At 36.7% G+C, this 26,319-nt stretch overlaps 2 long non-coding RNA genes across 2 annotated transcripts; both read right to left on the bottom strand.

Moving 5' to 3' along the window:
• Positions 1-3,177: 3,177 nt before the first annotated feature.
• LOC126829916 (uncharacterized) lies at positions 3,178-8,987 on the bottom strand. Its single transcript, XR_007683587.2, has 4 exons — positions 8,967-8,987; positions 5,666-5,765; positions 3,594-3,708; positions 3,178-3,476 (listed from the first exon to the last, which is right to left on the bottom strand). It is a non-coding gene; the product is annotated as an uncharacterized LOC126829916 (long non-coding RNA).
• Positions 8,988-15,634: 6,647 nt separating this feature from the next.
• LOC126829984 (uncharacterized) lies at positions 15,635-24,567 on the bottom strand. Its single transcript, XR_007683628.2, has 3 exons — positions 24,475-24,567; positions 19,668-19,899; positions 15,635-15,736 (listed from the first exon to the last, which is right to left on the bottom strand). It is a non-coding gene; the product is annotated as an uncharacterized LOC126829984 (long non-coding RNA).
• Between the last annotated feature and the right edge of the window lie 1,752 nt (positions 24,568-26,319).

Here is a 26,319-nt window from a genome sequence, read left to right as displayed (position 1 = left end):
AAATCTACAGGCTTATTCCAAGAGAGCCGAAAATCCAAAATGGCGGTCAAAATGGTCTGATTTGGACTATGACAAACATTGTTAGCCAAATAGCCCGTGTAATATATCATTTTATAGGTGTTGTTGGTCACCGGACCCATTTTGCACAGTTTCCTATTCATTTCACAAACGGTTGCTCCAATATGGCCGCCAAACTCCAAAATGGCGACAGAAATTGGCTCGAAAAGTATTTTTTCAATACCAATAGAAATGTGAGAAAAGAAACATTTCATATAATTATGTAAAATCAGATGAAATAAACCTTTCACAACAAAGATAACAGCGATAATTTAAAATTTCACCAAACTTGATTTTGATTTCACTCTTTGATTGAATTACCCATAAAATAGATGCCTGGCGCATGGACGGAACTGGACAAGATCCACTCATTCAACATACCTACCAAATTTTATTGAAATCAATTAAAGGGTTCACAATTTGCTCAATCAAGGTTCTTTGGCACCAAAGACAATGGGATCGAGCAATTTCATTAGACTAAATGTCAACAACAGCACCACTCATCAACGGCGATGTAATTTTTAAATTTTTCCACTCCGTCGCAAGGCCCCTTTGAAACGAGCCACTACTCCGCTCGTTCCGATAACCTAATCCGTACTGCAAATTAAAAAGTCTTTGTCTGTTGAAATATGTCTGCTGGCATGACAAAATACTGCCCGGTGTTATAAATACAAAAAATAAAACTGTTTATTTTTTACAGACGCACAGCAGTGTTATGGTGCCGAATGATCTATATGATGATGATAACCACAGATACAGGAGAACACAGAAAGGGTAGGCATTAATACCAAATAAAATAAAACCAAGTACGAAAAATCCAAACCATAAGACAGAATTTGAAGTCCTAAAAAACGTTATGGGCAAAATAGTGTATTCAAGCAAAATAGTGTAATCAGCAAATGGACTGCTCCTCGTGTACAAAATACACGACAAACAGTGGTAACAGGTGTCCGGAAGAGTAAGCTTACTCTGCCTGGCGCCACACCCGCCATAGCTGCATCCAAATTATTAGGCGAAATGTCGGTAAAATAGTATGATTGGCCAATGAACTATAGGTAATAGTAATAGTAATAGTATACGAATCACTAAATATATCTAGAATAATAGCCGAGAGAGACACGTTATATTTACCAATCAAATCAATATGACGGCCATAAAACTTTTTAAAGGTTTTAATATGTTTAGTGCGCAAGTATCCTTGTAGTTGAAGCTTAGATGACAAATGCCTCGATCTACTTAAAAAATCAGAATAAAAGGAACAAGCTCTCGCGTAACGAATTAGCTGAGACACAAACACTCCATAAGCTGGTGATATTGGAATGTTACTACTAATAAATGGAAAGTTAACAATCGGAAAGTCAAAGTCATCACGTTTATCGTACAATTTAACACTCAGTTTATGGCAATTGTCAAAATCTAGACGCAGATCCAAGTAGGAAGCGTAATTGTCACTGTCAGTGGTGTTTTTAATTTCGAGCTCATCAGGATATATGAATTCTACATAATCAATAAATTTAGGATTATGAAGTGATAAAACGTCATCGATATCGATAAGTGAAATTAAAAAGTCTGACTGATCGTTTATTAGCTTTTACGAGCGTCTGTATGTAATCGGCTTCGTACGAATAGAGAAACAGATCAGCAAGCAAAGGTGCACAGTTGGTTATTTGTAAATAATGGCAGAAAGTTAAAAAATAATGCATTCAAATTAAAATTCATTTGTTCGCATCAAACAGTACATGTTGACTGTTGACTCAACGCATTGTGACGTTTGAAAATTGGTCACTAGAATTGTTCAATGGGGATTCTGTTGGTTTACTTTGAACGAATCATACTTTAGCTGCGAGCTGATAGATTTGTCTAGTCGCGTTTGTATTTTCAAAAACGTTTCAGAATTCAACAGCTCTATCCATTTTAACATACACTTGGTTTGTTTTTCGTCATGTACATTACACGGCGAAATATTCATTGTGTTGTACAGATCGGCAAATTGTCGACTGTGTCCTTTTTAAAAAAATATTATTTGAATCGAGTAGACGTTAAACCCCACTTCAATCTCTTTTCCAGCAGTATCATGGATGGAGTGTAAAGCGGTCGTTTATGGTTCCAGGAATTAGATTGTGCGAAAGGGGGCTTTAACAGGGAAATTCTAGAAAGGCAATGATAGGTTTATATATGTATGTCTAATAGGTACAGTAAAAGACATTATGTTGACAAGTTTGAAACACATTTTTATATAGGACCTCCTTGGAAACATTGACTTTTATTTGAGCTTGAGGCGTAAAGCTACTTGAGGGACTGAGTCTACCTGTTATGTCTACGCTAGAGAGATCAACATGTCATAACTATACAGGCTGAAGATGTGTATCTCTTTCAGGAGAAAACACACCGATGAGAAGATGAGATGAACAGTTTCTCAAATCTACATATACAACATAAACAGTCTCTTCTCTTGTCCACATACACAACAACATGGGCAATTTTGCTTGTCTTGTCCACATACACAACATAACTGTGTTTTCTTCTCTTGTCCACATACACAACATATACAACAAGATTCGGGATTTCTTGTAGTCTGGTGCTCCTTGTCAAAAATTGAATCCTGGAGAGTGGGTGCATGCACTGCAGTGAACTTTTATCAACATGGTATAAGTCAGGGTCACTAACTCTGGAACTGCCTTTGGGAAAACTCTTAAAGTCGGTTTGGGCCATAATCACCTCAAAATGAAAATTTTAAGAGACAAGGGCCATCATTACCCCCCCCCCACACACACACACACACACACACACACACCCACACACACACACACACATTATTATTGCTGAAAATTTGATGGAAATCGGTGAAGAATTAAAATCTGTACCAATCTGTATGGGTCAGGGACCATAACTCTGAAACTATCAATTAATTGTCTTAAGGCGGCTAAATTTCTTTGATTTGCGTCAATCGAAAGAATTGTGTTCTTTCGATTACCGATGGGGCAAGCATCAATAGATTAAGCGATAGTCGGCTTATGCAGTTTACATTTTGGCTCATATCTCATGGCTCATATGATTAAAATACACTTACATTATTTCTAGACGTAAAATTAAAAAACAAAAACAAATCAATACATAAAATCGAATGAATTCAACACTTTTATTTTTGAACCAGACCAAAGATAATATTATCTAGGCATTTTCATTTTCATTTGAATTTAGGCGTCCTTAAATATATTGTATTTTAAAGAAGCTTAAAATCAAATAAGGATATTTCAAAATAATTATTATTTATTCACAAAGATGTTAGTTTTCAAGGACAGTACACGTCTGTGCAGTTGATAGCAGGGTTGGACGCATTCACAAACCGATAACAACAGTTATCCATCTTCAACTGGTTACATCCAGCAATATACATTAGGCCCGCGTTATAACCAATGCTTAAACGAAAATAAAATATTTACTAAGGTTTATAATCGTATCAACTAGTTTTTATTAGATTAGTGAAGTTAGGTTGTACAATTGTTTAAATATGTATCTTAAAAAGTCCATCTTACCCACATATTCCAATATATTCCACTCCACAACTATATCTTAAACACTGAGTGTAGGAATTAATAGATTCTCCAACACTCAGATTACCAACATCTGTTACACATGTCTCATTGGTACCTATAATATAAATAAATAAAAGAAAATTATTTACCTATTATAAATAAATTGAAGGGAACATATCAATATAATAAAGATAGCCACGCAAAGCGTGAATGTGCCTACAGATCAGCTTTGTCTCAACTGCAGCTTGTTCGAGAGGAAAACTTTAATCTCTAGGGTTTATACTTTTATGACCCATTGCTTCCAACCAAATTTGAAAAGAAAAGTCCGTTAAACCTATAGCCGTATCGCATTTACGCGGTTTTCGGCTAAGGCAAGATAACTCTGGTACGGAAGGCTGCGGATTATGAATATCGATAGGGATCGATGACCCCAATGGTTCCAGCCAAATATGAAAAAGACCCATTACAAACTACAGCTTTTATCGCATTATTCCGGAAAAGAGGGCATAACTCCGGAACGGAAAGTCGCGGAACGTTGAATATCGCTAGGGTTCATCCTCTCGTGACCCCAGTGATTCTCACCTAATTTGAAAGAAATCCGTTATCGCGTTCACAATGTTTTCGGAAAAGAGTGTCAACTCACTAGCGAAAAGTCTTGGAATGCTAAAATCCAAATGCTTCCGACCCAATTTTAAAAACATTCGTTAAAAACTACAACCTCTATCATGTTCCAACAAAGGGTGGGGGTACTTTGAAACGGAAAGTCATGATATACTGATTATCAATTGGATTTGTCCTCTCATGACCACAATGCTTCACACCACAGGTTTATAACTCAAGTTCACAAGCCAATTGTTGACGGACGGACAGGGTGACGACATAATACGCCCACAGTTTTGGCTGACCAACAACTACTCTTTTCAATCGAACTGCAGGTACCGTATATTCACGAACTTTGTGTTAGACTATTCATTTGTAGTATAGTTTAAAACAGATGGAAGTACAAGTACAGTTATGGTTACATGTAGATAAATACATACAAACAAATACGTCAACCACTTTTTTATCTTCATTCTGATATATTGTCTGTCCGCCCTAAATCATAAGCTGTTTATCTTCAGTTGTTATAATGCATTTATTTATGACACATTGGTATATTAAATTAGTAGCCTATACCAGGGCTGGCTGAAAAGTTCTGTACAAAGACCTGTACAAAGTCGAAGATTTCCATTTATTTTTCTATATGGTCCCCTTCGAGGTGAACACATTTTTGCCAACAATGTTGCAGGGCCTGGATGCCGGTCAAGAAGAAATTTTCTTCAGTTACCCTATAAAAAGTCGTAAAACAGCTGACATGACATCACCATTACTAGGAAAATGGTTACAAATCTGGCCAAAACATTAGCAGGATCTGCTTCAAAGTGGCGCAGATTGTCTGACACGTTGTTGATCCGCAGTCAAGGGCTTTTACACCCATCTTGCAGAAGTATTTTGACATTCTTAACTCGTTGGCGATAATGTGCTCAACCCTCTCATGAGAGATGCCCACAACACTGGCAATATGTTGAGTGGTCAATCGTCGAACAGTCATCATCATGTCATGCACCCGGGGTAATGTTTTCTTGAGTGGTTACTGTTGATGGCCTTCCAGAACGCGGGCCAGGCTCTCTCTGCCACGCTTAATTTCCGCAGCCCACTTCTTTGCTGTGGACAAGGGGCGTCATCCCTTAACGTCGAGACCATGTCGGTATGTATCTGTGTTGTGGTTAGTCCTTTCAGTTGCAGGTACTTGGTAACTGCCCTATAGCCAGTTTTGTCCATTTCTGGTGATTTCAATGGGTAGGTTGACAAGATGGTCTGGCGCGCAGACAATAATAACACTACAGTTGCAGTTCTTATGTATATGATGGCAAAGGTTTGTTCTAACCCAATTCATCTATCCTTTTCAGGCTTTGAAGTTTTCAACCAGCCGTTGTGCGTGGTTTTTATCAGGTTTGTCATTCCACGTACCGATGATTAAGTTGTATCAGCTACTTTTAAAAAAAAGTTGATAATTGATTGTACATACTTACCAGAGGGATCCTTAAATTCACCATAGCAGAATGCTTCAAATTCATAAACTGACAGCGCCAAACCCACGACTAAAAGCAATGCACTGGAACTCCTCATTTTCTGAGAAATAAAATAAATCAATATAGTTAACGTTGCAAATCAATTACTCAAGTGACCCTTATCTGTATTACCTGCGTACTGTCAAAAATAATCGAAAATAAATTTATTTGGGATTCATATTCTATATATGTCTATGCAATTGGCTAGGTTTTATCGTGTATAGTTTATCAACAATTTCAATTTGAAAACAAATTCGTAACTTACCACTGGATCAAGAAAACACGTATGCAAGTTTGCAAGGTTTTCTGATGTCAATGTTTGAATTAATCCCCCAAAATAAATATGCAAATCTACTTACGGTTTTTTTCTATGATCACTAAAGTATGAAACAAATTCCTCGGGGTGTAATTATTTGTAATTATTGAAAGGTGAAAGGAGTTCATTCAGGATACTAGATCAACATTTGTGTCCATATTTTGTCATTTACATTATTCTTTATTAATTTGTTTAAAACTACATTTGGGCAACTTTATCTGTAAACTGTAATCCCAGCTAAGAATGCAGGTAGACCAGAATGTTTTTTAAAGCGAGAATTTCATATTTACTAAGAAAATCAAAACATAATTATTTCTATGTCTTTTGCTCAATAGGTTATCAACTCACTATTATACGACCATGGGCATTATTTCCCACCCTCAAAAATCATTGACACAGGAAATAAAAACACAATTACCTCCCTTGTTTTCCCATTGCCCTCCATGCATTAGCCAACTCCAAACGTTGGAATTTGAAGTTGAGAATGATATTTTTGCCAATTTCTCAGCTGGCAATATTGAATTATAGGATTAATAGGATTATCCTTTAACAAGGTAGGACTGTTTCTGGATACCACCTATTTAAGGCTTTATTTTAATACATTTTAAAAAAATAACTTGAAAATTTGAAATTGGAACTTTAATGTGGTTTTCTCAAAATCATGGAAAATGACCTGCCGGTTTTTTCCATGTCACCAACGACTGGAAGATTTGTATACTCATGCTAGTCTCTATCATTAAGAAAATTTCAATATTTAATTATCTGTACTGATATAATGGAAATTTTCAATATTTTAATATTTGTAATTTAGAAAACATATTAAATAAAATAATATATTCAGAAATTTCTGAATTTAGCACTCTGTATAATATATATATGCACAGATATCGCAATTCTGAAATTCCTGAATTTGGCATTCTGTATAATATACAAAGCTCTGAGTTTGGCACTCGGTATAATATGCACTGATGTCACAATTCAGAAGTTAGGGTTAGCTTCGTACATATAGCCTACATAATATATTTACACAGATCGTCGAAATCAGAAATTTCTGAATTGTGTGATTTGTACATATGCCAAATTCAGAAATTTCTGAACGTTGAGCTTTATGTATATATAATATGTCATACAGAATGCCAAATTCAGAAATTTCTAAACTTTGGGCATTGTATTATACAGAGTGCCAAATTTAGAAATTTCTCAGTTGTAAGCTTTGTAGGCCCTATACTAAAGGGGCTAGAAATTGACACAAATGGGTCGCAACGCATATAATAATGTAATATGAATGTATATAAACTGATTTACATTCAATCGTTTCAGTTTTTATACGCCCACATTTTCATGTGGACGTATATTGTCGTCGCCCCTGTCCGTCCGTCCGTCCGTTCGTCCGTCCGGACATCCGTTCATGAAAATCGGCCCAAACCTGACAGACAAAATGGCCGCCCCTCGTTCTCAAATTGCGTAAAAATATGGTATATCAAAATTGTGGACCCTATAGAGGTCACAATTTTTATCAGATTTTGTTGAAACTTGAAATGTAAGTTCATAACACAAAGATCTCGGTTCATTTCGATATTCGCGCATATCGGACCGTAACTTCATGAATTATGGCCCCTTATTGTATGAAAAATCGCGTTTTTAGCTTGTGGACCCTATAAAGGTCATAATTTTTATCCGATTTAAAAAAACGTTTTATTATATCACCGTTAAACCCTAAGGACGGTTGAGTTCGAATTTCGTGAAAATCGGCCCAAAACTGACAGACAAAATGGCCGCCGTTCATTCTCAAATTGCGTAAAAATATGGTATATCAAGGTTGTGGACCCTATAGAGGTCACAATTTTTATCCGATTTTGCTGAAACTTGAAATGTAAGTTTATAACTCAAAGATCTTGGTTCCTTTCGATATTTGCGCATATCGAATTGTAATTTCTTGAATTATGGCCCTTGATTGTAGGAAATATCACTTTCGTTTTAGCTTGTTTTCTATCCATCTCTCGAAAATGTGGGCGTATCCTGTCTGGCAGCCGCTGGTTACTCTTAATTTCAAATCAGCTATGTTCGGCGAAATACACCAGATGTCTCAATCGAGTGGCAATCTCTAGCTTCTTGTTATTCCAGTCTACACCGATAGTATTTATTGCGCATGCTCTCCAGATAAGAATATGCCGTCACCCTTTGACATGACTTGTGGAATATGTCTAGCCTCGTTCTTGAAGTCCCTTGTTACAAATGGCGCTGAAACGCCTTGTGGTACAAGATTCGTGTACCAATGGTAAAATGTTTATTTTGTCTTAAATATTGGATATCAGAAGTCCATATTATCCCGATAAGATCACAACATCAATGTTGATTTAGATTGACAAATAATTCGTTTTTTCTCAATGTTGAAGACTTACAGATGTGCTGAGTTAGGGACTTGGCTACTTTAATATATTATGCTTACATATTTTTCTACGAATATATGAATTCAGAAACATACCTTATATAAGTACAAACAGAACAAATGGGAAAATGTCTGAATTTATAATTGCCCGTATCTACGGTTTTTATTAATCCTAATTCGTCGATCGGTTCATGTTTGTTTAAAATAATGCATGAATTATATGGGATTTATTTCGGAAACAAGCGCAATAGAGTTATTTCCATTGAAATGCAAAAACCCATCACACCATGTTTGGGTTTTCGAGACGCATCTTTAGAATAAGTACCGTATATTTAACTTTTTCTCAAGTCACACATCCCTACAGTTACGTAAAAAGCAAACTGGGACCCTTCGATTTTACCAATTTTCTATCTTCAAAAGAGCTTTAAATAGTCACCGAGGCTTAAAATATATATAAGAGCCTATCACACAATATTAACCCGTTTTAGTCACTAATCTTGAGCAGCACCATAAATCGTCAATATTTTATCTTGTTACGGAAATCAAATCATACTTACGTCCTTGGATTACGTAAATCAAAATAGCGGTATATTTATATAATCCTATTGTTCACATCTGCTGTGCTTCTGACAGACTTATAATATCAAAACTGTCAAATAAATGCCATTACATTGATTATTTTACTATTTAGGTGCATAATTGATATCAACGTCAAAATGACACCCCAGATGCAACAGAGTCGATGAATAACATTGTTGATTCATGAACGTCTATCCTGTGGGACCACCAAAACAATGACCCAGGTGACTATATCAATAGAGATCTCGGTATAACGCGCGCTGAAACTTTTGAAATTAAAGTCAATCCAGTGAGATCAGAGAGACAATAACCCGGGTGACTATATCTCTAGAGATCTCCTGCTGTACACTTTTGAAATGATAGTCAGTCCTGTGAGATCACAGAAACAATGATCCTTGTGATTATATTTCTAAAGATATCATCGGTATAACGCACACTGTATATCATATATCAAACATTTAAACTAAAATATAAAATGAAATGGGTTTAAACGTCATACCGAAGGCGGGCAACCGGGCTAATGAAACGGTCTTGTGCCATGCGAGAAATATCGTCTTGAGAGTTGCGCTACCGCCTATACACTTATTTGGAATTCTAACTGTCATGTACGCCACCGTGTACACTGGGCTTGATTTTCGGTCTCATCCGTCAACTGGCGTGGTTTCGAATCCCCGATTGTACGTGACAAGGAGTAGGGTCGCCTGTCCAACCTCGTGGGTTTTCTCTGGGTCCTCCGGTTTCCTCCCACTGTTAAAGACCCCTACGCGCAATCGAATTATTGAAATAAAATTAAACCATATGTTAGACCCGAAATGACTTAGTTTGTGTCGAGTGGACGTTAAACTCCGTCTCTCTCTCTCTCTCTCTCTCTCTCCGTCTCATCCGAACGACCAGACGCCTTTTTTTGCCAGCCACTGGTTTCCACTTGTCAGGGATGAACTACTGAGTGTCTGACAAGTAACAGTATCTGGTCGTCCTTGTTGGGCGAGATCCCGTAAAATTCCCCTCATAGCACACTGCGTGGCATATGCCTGTCTTCATTACCCAGGGCCCGCGAAAGCCCCCCCCCCCACCCCCACCCCGGGGGGCCTGGGACAAGAAACTCGGGGAGGTGGGGTTAGTCTCTAGCGTCATTTTAGCCCTATATCTGCTGTAACTGGAGGTTACTTTGCTAAAACACATAACGAGATTTAACACAATATAATAAATTGGCCACTTATATGGAAAAATCTTTTTAAATATTACAAGAATCCTACTAGTATTCATCTTGATTTAAAAATAGCTCATAATATAATTTGGACTATGGATACAATATTAGTAAATTTTTTAAGAATAATAGGTCAAATTTTATTGATAAGTTCATTAAGCGTCATTCCTTATAATATATATGTAGATAATGGAAATATTAAATTAGATTTTTGAAAGATTTTGTTGTACCCTCGACTTTTACTTTGTAAATTACCCCTTTTAATTACTTTTAATGTAAACACGGTAAATATTGCCTTGAAAACTGTTCATACTTATTCCTTATGCCCTAAGGACGACCTCTATTATTTTTGGTGCATGCCCGACCCCCTGGAACAGAGCCACGCCAAACTTTTGTGTGTGTCTGTGCCTCGCCTACAGGCCGCAATTCTTAGCAGATCATGTTAAAACTTTGCATACATATTCCTTATACCCTAAGGATGATCTCTAATGTATTTGGTGAATGCCTGACCCCCAGGGATAGAGCCACACCCAAATTTTGTCTGTGTGTCTGTGTTATGCCTATAGGTCACAATTCTTAATGGATCATCTTGGAACTTGGCATATATATTCCTTATACCCTAAGGACGACAAATATTGATTTTGGTGCATGATTCCAACGCCCCCCCCCCCCTTTGGGCGGCGCCAAAACCACTTTACGTTAATATTTTGTCTGTAAATGATATACAGGCTGAAATTATTAACAGATTTGGATCCAACTCGGAATGAAACATCATAGGGTTGTACCTATTTATATTGGTCCATGTACAACCCCAGAGGCAGAGGCACGGCATTACTTTTGTCGGTGAAGAACAGTACAGTGATCCCCATTTCATTTCATTTCTTTATATACATGTATGTACTTTATATTTCTATTTTCAATAGCTATACAGTGTGTTGTTACTATATAGTTGCTAGTTTGTTTTAGAGTAGGAGCTTTTATGTCCTAAAATTGTTTTTGTCGAATATCAACAACCAAGTCTACTTTTACATGAGCGCCAAAAAATATGTAGCACAATGGACTTTCATAGCCCGTGTTTAGCTTACGTTGGTATTGGTGCCATATCTAATGTATATTTAATTTCAATAACATAACAGATCTATTGATCGTCGATACAAGTAAATTGTGTACACATTGGTGATATTAATTTAAAGCTCTAGGGGAAGTCTATACATTGTATAATATTATTGTTTCTCTACTCTATCCTATTAGTTTTATATACCACATCTTAGACTTTTTGTCTAACTGCTAACACTATTTATTGAATAAATATTCATATAATATAGAAAGATACAACAATTAATTGTGGGGTCTGAAAGCCTGGGCTTATATAAATTAATCTCCAATAAGAAATTATTAACAAAAAAATAAATATACATTATAATTATAAATTATATAACGAATTAAATAACAAATGAAATAAAATAAATACATATTGCTAAAAGTTATAATTATAAATTATTTAAAGGATTAAATTGCAAGGAAAAAAATAAATATATTGTTAAAAATCATAATTATAAATTGTATAAAGATTTCAATTACAAAGACGAAATATAAATACATTGTTTAAAATTATAATTACAATTAATGAAAAGTTTAAAATACACAGACAAAATATAAATACTTTGTTTAAAATTATAATTACAATTAATGAAAAGTTTAAAATACAAAGATAAAATATAAATACTTTGTTTAAAATTATAATTATATATCATATAAATGGTTAAATTACAAAGAAAATGTATAAACACATGTTTAAATTATAATTATAAATTATATATAGGATTAAATTACAAAGACAAAAAATAAATATATTGTTAAAAATTATGAATATAAAGGATTAGAAGGATTAAATTACAAAATGTGTAATCTATATCGCAATTGATAGGATCATATCGGATTTATCGTAATGAGTTAAGAAAGTAATTAGCGACATGGTTATCTAATGAAATTGATAGTAATGGAAGGGTAAGCGAACCTAAAGATGCGGATGGGGAGATAAAAAGGCTAAAGACTATAACCTGGTCTATCAAACTAGACAGAAAAAAACCCAAAAAAACTTGTCTGCGATATCACATCGGTGGAAGTGGACGTAAAATACAACTAACTCACACGTAGACAGAAAAGAAACTACTGGTCGAAACAAAGAAAATAAAAATGGGGCTTAACCTTGACTTGACACTAAACTAGTCATTTCGGTACATGCATAAGCCTGAAAAGGATAGATCAATTGAGTTGAAACAACAAGTGCAATCGTTGAATGAGTCATAGACAGAAGAACTGCTAATGTAGTGTTATTGTTGTCTTCGTTCCAGACCAACTTGAAATCCCCAGAAATGGACAAAACTGGCTATAGGACAGTCGCCAATTACCTAACCCCAACACAAGTACATTTCGACATGGTCTCCACTTTGGGGTGTGATGCTCCTACCTTTTTCCACATCAAAAAAGTGGGTTGCGGAATTTAAGCGTGACAGAAAGAGCCTTAATTGACGATGACGTGTCGTCTGGAAAGCCAGCCATTTGATGGCTGAACGACATTTGACCACTCGACATATTGCCAGTGTTGTAGGCATCTCTCATGATAATGTTGAGCACATCATTGCCAACGAGAGAGAGAAATGGGGGTTTAACGCCCACTCAACACAAAGTAGGTCATTTCCGGACTAACATATAATTCAATTTTATTTCAATAATTCGCTTGTGCATAGTGGGAGGAAACCGGAGGACCCGGAGAAAACCCACAAGGTTGGACAGGAGACCCTACTCTTTGTCACGTACAATCGGGGAATCGAAACCACGCCAGCTGGCCCACAACGCGCACGTGCTAACCATCCCCCCCCCCATTGCCAATGAGTTAGATATGACAAAAGTTTCTGCAAGATGTTTGCCAAAGCTCTTGACTTGCAGACCGGAAACGTACCAGATTCCAATAATCGAGGTGGCCGAAATTTAATACACAATGGTTACAAGTACCGAATAAAGTCAAGCAGACCAAATGCCGTCCAATACATTTTTATATGTGTAAATTATTTAATGTTATTTAATAAATGTTAAATTTGTTAAAATCAATACTTTTTTATGTGTAAATTATTTAATGTTATTTAATAAAAGTGAAATTGTTAAAATCAGTTTTATTCTTAAAAAAGATATGGACTATAGTTTATAACACCATTGTTCTAGGATTAACTCTGGATTAGCGGCAAAATTTGACATCAACGCCTGCCGGCAAAATGGGAACACCCTTTTTTACAGACCGGCAAAAAACCTCATACATGTAGTTTTAATTGCGCTTTAAAGGACAACGACCGCTTTGCTTCAGGTCAATAACGAAACTGTCTGTTTAGTAGATTACGACAATATTGAGGTTTTGTTTATTAGTTTAAACAAACATTATGCAAGAGCTAAATCTGTCTATTGCAGGTCTTTTCTTTAGGCCTGAAATGTTATCTAAATTATTAACTTTAATTAACATACCCAGTCCATAATCAACTATTGATGGCATCGCTAGTCTGCGATGTTTATTGGATTAGATTCCGATTTCCTGTTCGACTTCCATACATAATTTAATTATGAAATGGATAGTCGAGACTTTTTATTGTACTGACTTTAGTAATGATGATCGAGACTAGGCCGAAAATTCAATCGCTAAAATCTCGGTCCAGCGTGGATCAATTTGACTGAAATTTTCAACAAATTCACTTTACACTATCTATTTTCTAACTATTATAATGAGAACGACCAGCTCTTTATCTAATCTCCCATAATGTATCTTTAAGTAATGAAATACAATGACCTCATATATTCAGGTATACATTTTGCTGAAGTGCCAGCCAAAAATCACATTTAATCTTAAAACGCCTATGTTTCAGCAATGGATCTCAAAAATGAAATGAAATGGAGGTTAGCGTCCTATTTTTCTGCACCTTCCGGGTTAATCAATCCAGACATACATCATGAGTGTGCTATGGAGGTAATTTTGCACGGATAGCGAGGTTCCCGCCTACGCTACACAGAATTCCAACTGTTGTTCTTTATTGTATTTAAATATCAATTTGGTCCTCGGCGATGATGGCTGCAGTCAATATCTGTGGCCTATATGGATAAATAAATTTATAACTGTGTTTGACCTATGCAATTCACTATACACATAAATGTCATTCTTGTTGTTTATAAATGTTACACAGTTTCATCACATAAAATTAAATAGGACAGGAATTTTATTCCGATGCGTGTCAGCATGTTCAATATTCTTTGTTGTTTCTGCTCTATAAACGTGGCAGATTGTTCTCAAAGGGAAATAAAATTTCAATTTATTGTTTCAAAAAACATTAGAAAATTGTTTGCAGTGACAATAAACTACATGATAATCGATGATTGCTATTAATTTACCAAATGTGTGAACTACGGAAGACCATAAGGGTAAATCAAATGAAAAAAATCTGATTATCTTATAATTACAAGATAGCGGTCTTGTAATTACAAGATACGGAGAAGACCACGAGTAATTTATTTCAAGGTCGCCATACACTGATTTATCGAATAGCTAGACCAACGCCGTACTTTATTTTTTTTTTACAGAATCAGCACATTCATGTCATGCTCCCATTAATATCATTCGTTATTTTCATGCCTGCATTAAAATCATAAAGTTCATTCGCCATTTCGTTCGAAAAAAATGAAATGGTAGTGGTACGGTTCACATTCGCCCGAATTCGCAACTTTGTAAGATCAAACAGGGACTTTTTTTATATTTTAGTTTATGGCATTCTAATCACGCTCGTCATAAATTCGTCATTTCGGGTGAATATTTTATCCAAAGTTCCTCATTCGGCCATGGTGTTTAAATCAAGCCCAAAACTAAATGAACACAGGATCTCAAATCATTACAATACAGTAACTCAAAAGTAAAATGATAACTTTTAGTCCAAACGACCATAGACCGGCCATGATGGCCATAAAATCAAAACGACCGGTTAATATTTATTATTTAAAGCGGCATTATGGTAGATTAGATACAGATCTGACAGTTCCCGCTATAATTGTTAATATGTAGATAATGTAAAGGGAATATGCTGAAAATTTCAGTCAAATTACTTCATTCTAAGCCAAGAAAACAACATTTTAATAACATCGTAGCCTCAATTGTCATAGTTACCGGTGTTACGATAATAAACAATATCTCGATTATACATTTATAAGGGTCTTGTTGCGATCTTGATTTTGATTTCTTTAATAATCAATGCCATATATGTACATTCTAGCTTGGATTAACAAAATTTTCTGGAAAATTTAAACAGCATTCAATAGACTAAAAAAAAAAAAATACACTGCAAATCCAACGAAATTGGATGGCGCCATAAAGTCTTACTCAAATGCATTTGTAATATTCGCTCCAGCATCCCTTGATTGGAAGCGAAATTATGCAGTATGTGTTAATAAAAGGAAATCGACCTTATTGTTCACTGCCGTTCACTTTTTTTTTTACTTTGATGAGATTCTCTGAAAAATAAAAATAAACAGAGAATAGATTTAAATGAGTATAGAAATCAAGTGCTCCACAATTATTTATTTTATTTGTATAAACTTATGTTTCTAACCAAGCTATGCAGAACAGATGATCGACGAAGCAGAAACAGATGCATAATGATAAGAAATAATCAGTTTGTTACACAGTAAAATGCTATAACAGAGTGTTAAGTCAAACGTGTGACTTTCGAACAATTATATCATAAACTAGACTTGGCAAAGTGCCAAGTTCAGAAGTTTTTATACTAGATTATCACAAAATTATACATTAATTACAAATATATGGTAAAGTAATGTATGTTGTTGAACTTGACTTTATAAAATTAAAAAAAAAAAATAATAATAAATGGCCATCACCGGGAGCGAATCCTTTCCTCCCTGTTTTCGAGCGAAATGGCCCTATGGGTGTTATATATATAAATTCAAGTATTAGAGAAAAAACACTATTAAAATGGTCTGACGATTCGTTTGATAACAATGAAAGTAATAGCCAAAAAATTAATTTTTAGTGTTTTTTCTCTAATACTTGAATTTTACTTATATGTTTAACTGAGAGTTAGATCATTTTATATAACCATTCGGCCACCCAATATAAAATGTTGGAAGTTTAGTCTTTCCATATAAATGACTACTCAATTATCAAAGAATAAATATAATTCACGTGTAGTTTTAATATAAACGTACCATATATTTGTTAGTAATATATAGAGAATATTTGTCGTTTGAGAGTGAATAACATATTTTATTTCATCAAGAAGCAAGAAAACTTATATTTTCACGAATGCGTAGCATGAGTGAAAATATAAACGTTTTCTTGTTTAGAGATGAAATAAAAAATGTTATTCACGACAAAACGACAAATGTTCTATTTATTTTATGATTTTACAATCATTTTAGGTAAAAACAACTAGCCAGTGGAATAACACTTTTATTTCACTGATAAAACGCAGTATTCCACTATTGATTATAAAATAAACATATATATCATGTAACAAATAAAACAGTATTCAGTACGCACACGTAGCCTATAGCGGCCAGATATAAGATGCCCGGGCGAAAACCCCGATTTGTCATTTCATCTGTATCACCGATAATTTATCTGAGGTTACCCAGTCTGTCATTCGAAAAACTAGCCTTCTTCTGGGATGTAATATACTCTTCAAAAAAAGTAGGGGATATTCAGAAACCATATAAAACTGCGGAAATGCACTGCTGTTTTTGTTTGAGGTAATCTGTGTAATACTATGTTAATAACAGGCCAATTTCCTACACATGAACATAAACAGTTCATATGGGCGGCTTATCTGACGGATCCATTTCACTCACAAAGAGATACACCGTCAAAAGTGAAAATGGACGTTTTTGATTTTTGTCTTAATAATGAGTAATTGCTTCACCAATCCTCAGACATTCAGCAATTCGTCGTGGCATGCTCCTAATCAACCGTCCAATCACGATTTGGGGCAATCTGACCCACTCCTCTTGCAGTGCCACGGCCAATTCTTGCAGTGTTATCGGTTGACGTTGACTTCGACGAACACGTCTCCCGATCAAATTAAACGTAACACACTAAAACAAAGATACGCTAAACAGTTAATATTATGCAAGAACCGATAGGAAAGCAAACATGGATAGATAAACCAGCACGCGGCAGTTTTCATCAACCCTTCCATGAAGTGTCAAATTTGACAATGAACCCCTACCACTTGTATGGCGCTATTGCGTGTCGCATGTGCAGCTCAGTGGTTCTGGTGGGGCGATAAGTTCTTCATCTGTGAACATACTCTCAAAGCATATCAAATGTCCAGGACTATTTATCATATCGCAACCTGCATAGGTATTTGCATTCCAATATCCCCTACTCTTTTTTTGAAGAGTATATAAAATTGACCTACATGGACAAGGCAGACGGACATGTATGCTATACGGGAAATTTTACCCGGACAGCGGCGCCCCCCCCCCCCTGCTTTTAATTCTTTATGCGAATTCCGGCGCTACTGTCTACTCGTATTTCGAAATCAAACTGCTAATGAGTATTATTATAAGTATTATTATTATTATTATTATTTCGTATTTCGAAATCCAACTGCCAAGGGTTCCTTTTGTTGCACGACAATGTGTATTATTATAAGTATTATTATTGTTATTATTATTATCGTTAACATTTATAGAGCGCTATCTTCCACATAACGTGTTCAGATGCGCTGTACAATACAATTCAATAAAGCATGCAATAAAAATAAATATACACGTAGGAAAACTAAATAAAACTATGAAAGTAAACTATAACAGGGTAGCTTAGAATAAAATCTGATATCACAAATATGTTTTATAAGTAGAATTGAATTGTAGGTCTAATTTAAAGGCTTTCTTAAACAAAAATGTCTTAAGAAGCGACTTGAAAGAGAATATATTGGCGCACCATCTTATATTAAAAGGTAAAGAATTCCATAATTTGGGTGCCTGGACGGTAAAAGATCGAGCTTCAAATGATAAAAGTCTTGCCGATTTATTTACAAGTAAAATGTGATCAGAAGAAGAGGGCGGAGTGCGGCGGAGTGCGACTCGGTGTATACATTTCTAAAAGTGAACATAAATATGACGGTGACATATCATTTATACATTTAAAAGTTAAAAGGAGGATTTTAAATTCAATTCTAAAAATAATCGGTAACCAATGGAGTTTCTGTAAAATGAGAGTAATATCATCATCATCATATTTACTTCCGGTGATGAGCCTTGCTGCTGAATTTTGAACTTTTTGTAATTTGTTAGGGATGCGTAAAGGAGTGCCAATCAATTAGTAAAGAGTTACTAAGTCTTGGGAGATAGATTCTAACCAATCTGATTAAAATACTGATCTATATTTCGTTTCGTTTTTTTATACTTTCGATGGCCTACACAACATGAAGATCTGACAAGTTATAGTGGGAGTTGACCCTATGACTTCAGACATTGATTAATCAATCAGCGTTGACGTTTCTAGTGGTTTACCAACAGTTCCGTGTATCAAAAGGCCAAGAACTCGCCGTAACGGACCGTTTCATTGGCTAATCCCTCATATCTACCAGAACATGTCAATGATAACAACTCTTCCAGATCCTAGTGTAGTAAAGACAAGTGAAACGATATTTTGAACTATAAAAACGAAACGAAAAATGATCTGTTTTAATCAGATTGGATGCTAACAAGTTGTGTTTCTACTGGAATAACGAGCTGTTTCTTATTATCGAATAGAGAGAGAGAGAGAAATGGGGTTTAACGTCCACTCGACACAAACTAGGTCATTGCGGGACTAACATATTGTTTATTTTATTTCAATAATTCGCTTGGGCGTAGGGGTCTTTAGCAGTGGGAGGAAACCGGAGGACCCGGAGAAAACCCAAGTGGTTGGGCAGGCGACCCTACTCAAGTTCGAAACCACGCAAGTTGACTCAATGGCAGGCCTTATGATACAGCGCGCACGTGTTAACCATTCGGCCATCCAACCCCCCTTATTATCGAATAACGAAACCCAAGCTAGTTCGTGGTTCGTTATTCGCCAATAACAAACATTTAGCTTTATTCATGTCAGTATAATTATATAGCTTTATCAGTTGCTTTCTACGTCCCGATATGGCGACAAAACAAATAGATTAACGTCCCGTAGACACTTTACGGGGGGGGGGGGTGAATTTAAGCCTAGCATGCTTGCGAAGGGGGGGATTTTGACCTCATCAAAATACATGTGACAATGGGTCTTTTGCATGTCCGCCATGGCAATATGTGTGTTACGGATCTCTGATTTTCCTCATATCTAAACGATTTTATAGACACACTTTCCTTGTCACTACCACAGGCGCCACCTAGCCGAAAATCAGGTGATACTTCCCGCAAAATACTTTTAAAAAAATGTCCCACAAACCTTTTGAAACGGACAGATCATGTAATTGCTTGTTAATTTGCTCTAATTTACATTTGTCAATACTTTTAGAATTCTTCAGTAAGAGGCTGATGGCCATCAGAGGGAAATCTTCACTCTCTGTCATGAGATATAATAACATGAAATTGTGAATGTTGTCATCAGACCATTCCATGATAGGCGTTTCTTCCCTCGCAAGCCTTCTCCCTCTCAAACTTTTCTGTCTCGATATTTTCTGTTAAATAAAAAAACGAAATATGATAAATATGAAAGAGATAGATAGCTTAAAGATACATGAAATGAAATGAAAATGAAATGAAATGGGGTTTAACGTCCTACTGTTTTGCTCCGAACTGGGCTAATGAAGACGGACATACGCCATACAGTGTGCTATGAGGTTAATTTTGCCCGGACAGCGGCACTACGGCCTACTCTTATATCGAATTCCAACTGTCAAGGGATCTTTTACGTGCACGCCAATGTGTACACGGGACCTCGGTTTTTCGTCTCATCCGAATGACTAGACAGCTGTCCTTGCCGGGCCCTCCGTCCTGCATCACTGACAAGGGGGAACCACGCCGGAAAATCTGTATGAACTTTCTCGGCCAATGCAGGGATCGAACACCCGACCTCCAGGCTAGCGAGCCAGCGCCTTACCCACTTAGCCACCGTGATCCCCCTTAAAGATACATTATTAGAGATTTAAATAGAGAGTTAGCCATTCTTGCTATAACAGTTCAAAAATAGATGATGAAAGAAGAATATATTGAAAATTTCAGTCAAATTACTTTATTCTGAACAAAGTTATCACCATTGTAATTTTTGACTAGAAATAGGAGTCAACTCTCTCTTCACCGTCTCCGAGAATGGCCAATAGTTTGATTGACAGGCGTTAACTCCACCTACATAATCTCGATTATCAAGTAACGTTTTCAAAGGCTGTTGTACCGTTAGCCTATCAGGTTTGAGACCGGGTTGCAATTCAATTCGTATCACATTTATTTTTACTATAAATTAAAAACAAAACTTTTAATATAATAAGAAGCGAAAGTTTGAAAGGAATGGACCAAATCAATGAGGCATAATTATAGCCGACTTCTAGTACTCCTGTACTGTAACTGGTAGGCCTACGTAACTCCCGAAGCAGACACATACTGAATAGGAAACTGATCCAATGGGGCTGCAATTCAACTGGGGTGATGTTAGCTGCGATGTTTATCAATTACCATAATTTTTCTGTAAACGCAAGTGACAAAAGAGCGTATAATATCGACATCCAAACTCCCATTTTAACCACAACTAAACATAATATCAAGGCCGTATATATCGAACTTTCAATCAAATTGACTGACATGCAGCCTCGCTCAACAGCGGCCTCGCTTCGTACGCGCTATCATTTAGCCTCGATCTAAAATTTCCGGGAGTATGACGTCAACGTAACGGTTAATCTCAGCTTACGACGCCATTTAAAAATTTATTGAATCAATGACATTCCGTTTAAATCCAAGCCGAATCCAAGCCATCCGTGGGTCTACAGAGTTGATTTTGTGCTTGTGTAAATAAAGATCTAATTTATAATTTCTATGACATCCGAAGCCTAAATAAAGACTTGCAATAATCAGATTTAGCTCTTGCATTATGTAGCCTATGTTTAATCCGTATCAAGATAGATATGGATATATTTATACCAATACAAAGCAAATAATGAATAGTAGCTGCATAATTAAAGAGATCGCCACGAGTATACAACGCTAAGGGGGGGAGGCCACAGTATGCGCCCCAAAGATGCATTCGAAATGTACATGGGACATTTTCGAAAGTAGGCCCTATAGGCCTATATTCGACCCTTAATGATAACATCCAAGAACTAGTCCACTTAGACCAAAACATTATGCACGAACGTCCGCAAATTTCCATCATAATCTATAATGTGCGCGATTGACAATTAATTCCTGTCCTACGCTGGCAGCCACGGTGGCTCAGCGAGTAAGACTTTGGCTCGTTAACCTAAATGTCCCGTGTTCGATCCCAGCGTTGGCCGAGAAAGTTCATCGGGATTGTCAGTGGTGCAGGGAAGAGGGTCTGGCAGGGGACAAAGTATAGGCGTTCGGGTGGGATGAAAAACCGCGGTCCCGTGTATAAATTGGCGTGCACGTACAATATCCCTTGGCAGTTAGAATTCTATATAAGCGTAGGTCGTTGTGCCGCTGCCCGGGCAAAATTTCCCTCATAGCACACTGTATGGCGTATGCCCGTCTTCATTAGCCCAATCAGAGCAGAACAGTTAAACCACATTGTCTCTCAATCACAAATGGTTCTTCTTAAGAAACATTGCTATCACTCTCAGTGGAAACGGATGTTAACACTCACTAAATAACGAACGGGGAATTATTTTTTTAGCGACCTACAAAGATTGGTAAAGCACTAATCAAACCGTCAAGGATTCAGTACCGGTGTTTGCCGAGAATGTTCCTTGGGATTTTCCAGCCTTATTAGCTGTGGAGGACGCGGGGTCTGGCAAGGAATTTCAGAAAAACACCGAGGTCCATCCTGTACTCGTGGACAGTCGCGGCATGCTCGTCTTCACTAGCACATACATAGCCAAGAACTTAAAATCAAGCAATTAAACATATTATACATTATGCAAGAGCTAAATCTGCTATTTGCAGGTTTTCTTTGGGCCTGAAATGTTATATAAACTATTAATTAGACATTTCTTAACATAAAAAGACCTTAATCAACTCTCGATCACATCTCGTGTGTCCGATTTTCACTGGATTTGAATCCGGTTTGCTGCTCAACGCTCATTGATGATTTAATCCAAAGTTGGTTAATCGAGACTATGTTTTTTAAATCTTACCGACTTTAGTAATGATGATCGAGGCTAGGCCTAAAATTTAAACGCTAACATCTCGGTTCAGAGTGGAGCAATTTGACTGAAATTTTCAGAATATTCCCTTTACATTATCTAGTTTTTAACTATTCTATAGTGAGAACTGCCAGCTCTTTATCTAATCTTCCACAATGCCGCTTTAACAATAAACAGCTTGAGCATCCATTAGTAGCAGACATTTATCGTTTGTTACTAGCATACGAGTTCATAAGCAAGGACATTTGCCTTTCTTAAAGTTACATTATGGGAGTTTAGATAAAGAGCCGACAGTTCTGACTATAATAGTTAAAAACTAGATAATCTAACGGGAATTTCAGCGATTTAATTTTCGGTCTAGCAGTCCTATGTCACACGTTTTGCATGTACATTCCCTGCATTCTGGCCCTTTAAATACATATCAAAATTTCAATATTCATCACTTCGGAAAAATGCCACGCCTTACACAAGAAAACAGGAACAGAGCTATTGGCGTGCTGAATTAGGGGCAAAACAGGTAGCCGTCGCCAGACTCTTTAATGTCCACCCATCGACCATTGCTCGCCTCAGACAACGCTTCCACGCCACTGGAAGAGTTGCCGATCGACCCCGACATGGAGCGCCACCTGTAACAACCGCTGCTCAAGGTCGTCACATCCGACTACAGGTTACAGTCAGCTAATGCTACTGCCAAGGGAACTGTTGGAACACGGCAACGTCAGATCAGCTCTCAAACAGTCCGAAGGCGCCTGGCTGCTCTTGGGTTACGCTGCCGTCGACTATACTAAGGTCAAATCCTTTTGCATCGTCATCGACTTGCCAGACAGCAATGGGCCGCAAATCAGGGGTATCTGCACAACACACCATTGCGAAACGTCATCTTCTCGGATGAATCCCGATTCAACCTCAGTTTTCCTGATCGACGTCACCGTATCTACCGACGTCGACATAAACGTTTTGCTCGTAACCCGATCGGAACACCTTTGGGATGAACTTGGACGACGGGTTCGAACTTAAGTCGTGCCACACGAACTGTTGCAGAGTTGGTACAGGCACTCCAAAATCATTGGCACACAATCCCACAGTGTGTAGTGAGACATCTGTGCCAGTCCATGCCAAGGCGACTTCAGGCATGTGTAAGAGCTCAGGGTGGACATACATGTACCAGATATTGACTTCAGAGGACCCCTGCTTTGTTTCATGGTTCTCTGACGTTTCGGTTTAGTGCATTTGTAGTGAATTCTTTCATGAAATTATCCACAGATGCTTTTTATTTCGATTTTGTCAATTGTTATGTACATTTGTTAAAAGTTGTTCCTGTAAATAAACTTTGGATTTGACATTGCGTTTTAAATGGCTTTGAGTGGATCTTGCAGTCACCAATTAAATCTCTCTTCTAAGACTGGCCCAACTCCTGTAGAACCAACAAGTCGATATATACAAATTGATATACATCTTTCGGAACTAAAAGCCACAATTTTGAGTGATGCAAGCTTTGTACTATCCATAAAAATTATAGTCTTTTTAAAATTTGGTTCATTCGTTTGTGACGGTGCGCCATTTAGACCGATGGGTTTTGTCTATACTTTGGTTTCCTCCCACATCTAAAGACACATAGAAAATTATACCGCATTTCCTTCCAAAGTTAAAGGCACATCGCATTTCTCCGCACATCTAAAAGACACATCAAAACTATACCGGATTTCCTCCAACAACTAACACCTCTTCATTAGTCCAGTCGGAGCAAAACAGTAGGGCGTTAAAACCTATTCAAAATATACCGCATTTCTCCTTATCAAAGTACATGTGTATACCATGTGTCTTTTTCTTTCGCCCCAATTTCATTATGATCGTAGGACTAAATACAATTTGTTTAGATAATAAACACAGCGCCTATTATGAATGAATTAGAATCATAAAATATATAAAAATATATCAAACCTGACAAATACTTTTGCTAAACACAAATTTTCAAGTCTGAAGTAACACCCGTCAAAGTGGATACACTATACACGCCTTAACAACAAGTCTTTCTCGCCCAAATGCTAAGCTAATATTTAATCAATATCTTTGTAATGTTCCAATATGTGTTGGTAATTTCCGCAAATCAATTGCCGAACTATTGACACGGAACATTTTTATGTTTACAGTTATGACAATAAAACTTAATTAATAATTCATTGGCCCTTTCTTTGTTGTCTGTTATCTATTACAAGAAATGTAGGTCTACCATGACAAATATTCAAAGAAAATTTTTTCGGTTAGGTGCTAGTTCATATAGAACTAAGTTGCTTTCTCTTCACGACTTTGCAACCAATCTATAGTAAAGGATGTTGATCTGATGTAATTGGGAAAGCTGTAATAATATTGCTAGAATTTTTGCTCTTGAAATAAGATGCCTTTATATTTCATTAATTAATATCTTTGGCAAGTTAGTAATTTCAAACATATTCACATATATAGTGTACATTAAATCAACTTAGTCTGTAATTGACAGTTGACACATAAAAAAGAGTTATTTATCGAAAACATATGTCACTCATTTACCACCAGAATTACACGTGCGTGGAATTATTCTAATTGCATCATTTGATTTAAAGTAACCAATCATTTTGTTAATTACACAATTTCAGGGACATGATCACGCTTTATGGTGCCTGATATTCATTTATTTTTAAACGAACCCGGGGAACCCTGTAAGTCAGACTTGCATTAGATTCCAGAGATCGAGGGTACATCTGACAGCCGAGAGGCTGGAAAGGGTGGAGAAGTGGTTTTAGCTATATAGTATTGTAAATTGTGCTATGCTTGTATACCTGTATTCATTTATATGCTATATAAAATGTAGAAGCGAACTATGCATTATTATTCCTGGTAAGACAAACGTCTTAAGAAACTGGAAGAAGTAAATACACAACGTGAAGCAGAAGTAAAGACAGCTAGAGACAAATTCTAGACGATCACAAGGCTACAGAAATATGTAGTAAGAAAAGATGCATGGGTTGTATGTAGGATGTGGCGACCGGTTTCCCATAGACGCTCTCCACGTCAGACAGAAGACTCATGGTGCTACAAAGCTCTACCCAACTAAATACGCGAATTTATCTATAGACGTAAAGTAAATTTTCAGTGAAGACAGATTTTCAGCACAAAAAACCAATCAGATACAATCCAGTTCCATTGACAGTTTTATTCTTGATAAAAAACCTTTAATTTAAAGAATATAATAATTATGTCGATTTCTTTGTTTTTCTCGGCAAGAATTTCCTATGAATTTTAAACTAGCTTAGTCCACCATTATGCTACACTGTTTGATCTCGCGGATAAACACGGATAAAACAACACACCCAATTATGGATGCAGGGTTGTCAATGGTGATTTGTGGCGGATATCTGGACTCGAATATAACCTTCAGTTTCATCAGCTGCATCACCACAACCAACAAAAAACTCAAATTTACATGTTTCATAAAAACAGAATAATAAGTGAATATTTTATACTGCCTTTTAGAGGGTCGGGCCCCTAGAAGACCCACATGGATCCGCAACTGAACATTCCGCGCGTATTTTCCGTCATCGGAATTACTAGGTCTCGGTGTACTTGCATACGGCACGTTTAAAAATAGTAGTAACTAGAAGAATGCCCGGCTTCGCTCGGGGGTCATAACCCCGAAACCAGAAGTGGTAGACTTACGCCACCTGGCCTATGTTACTCCCCGGTCCGAGCTACGCCTAAACCCCAAATTTCAGACTCGGGGCAGACCTAGTGTAGCCGCCAACCCCGAAC

This window comes from Patella vulgata, chromosome 1 (genome assembly GCF_932274485.2).
Source record: "Patella vulgata chromosome 1, xgPatVulg1.2, whole genome shotgun sequence".
Taxonomy (NCBI): Eukaryota; Metazoa; Mollusca; class Gastropoda; family Patellidae; genus Patella; species Patella vulgata.
This window is presented reverse-complemented; position numbering and strand designations above follow the sequence as displayed.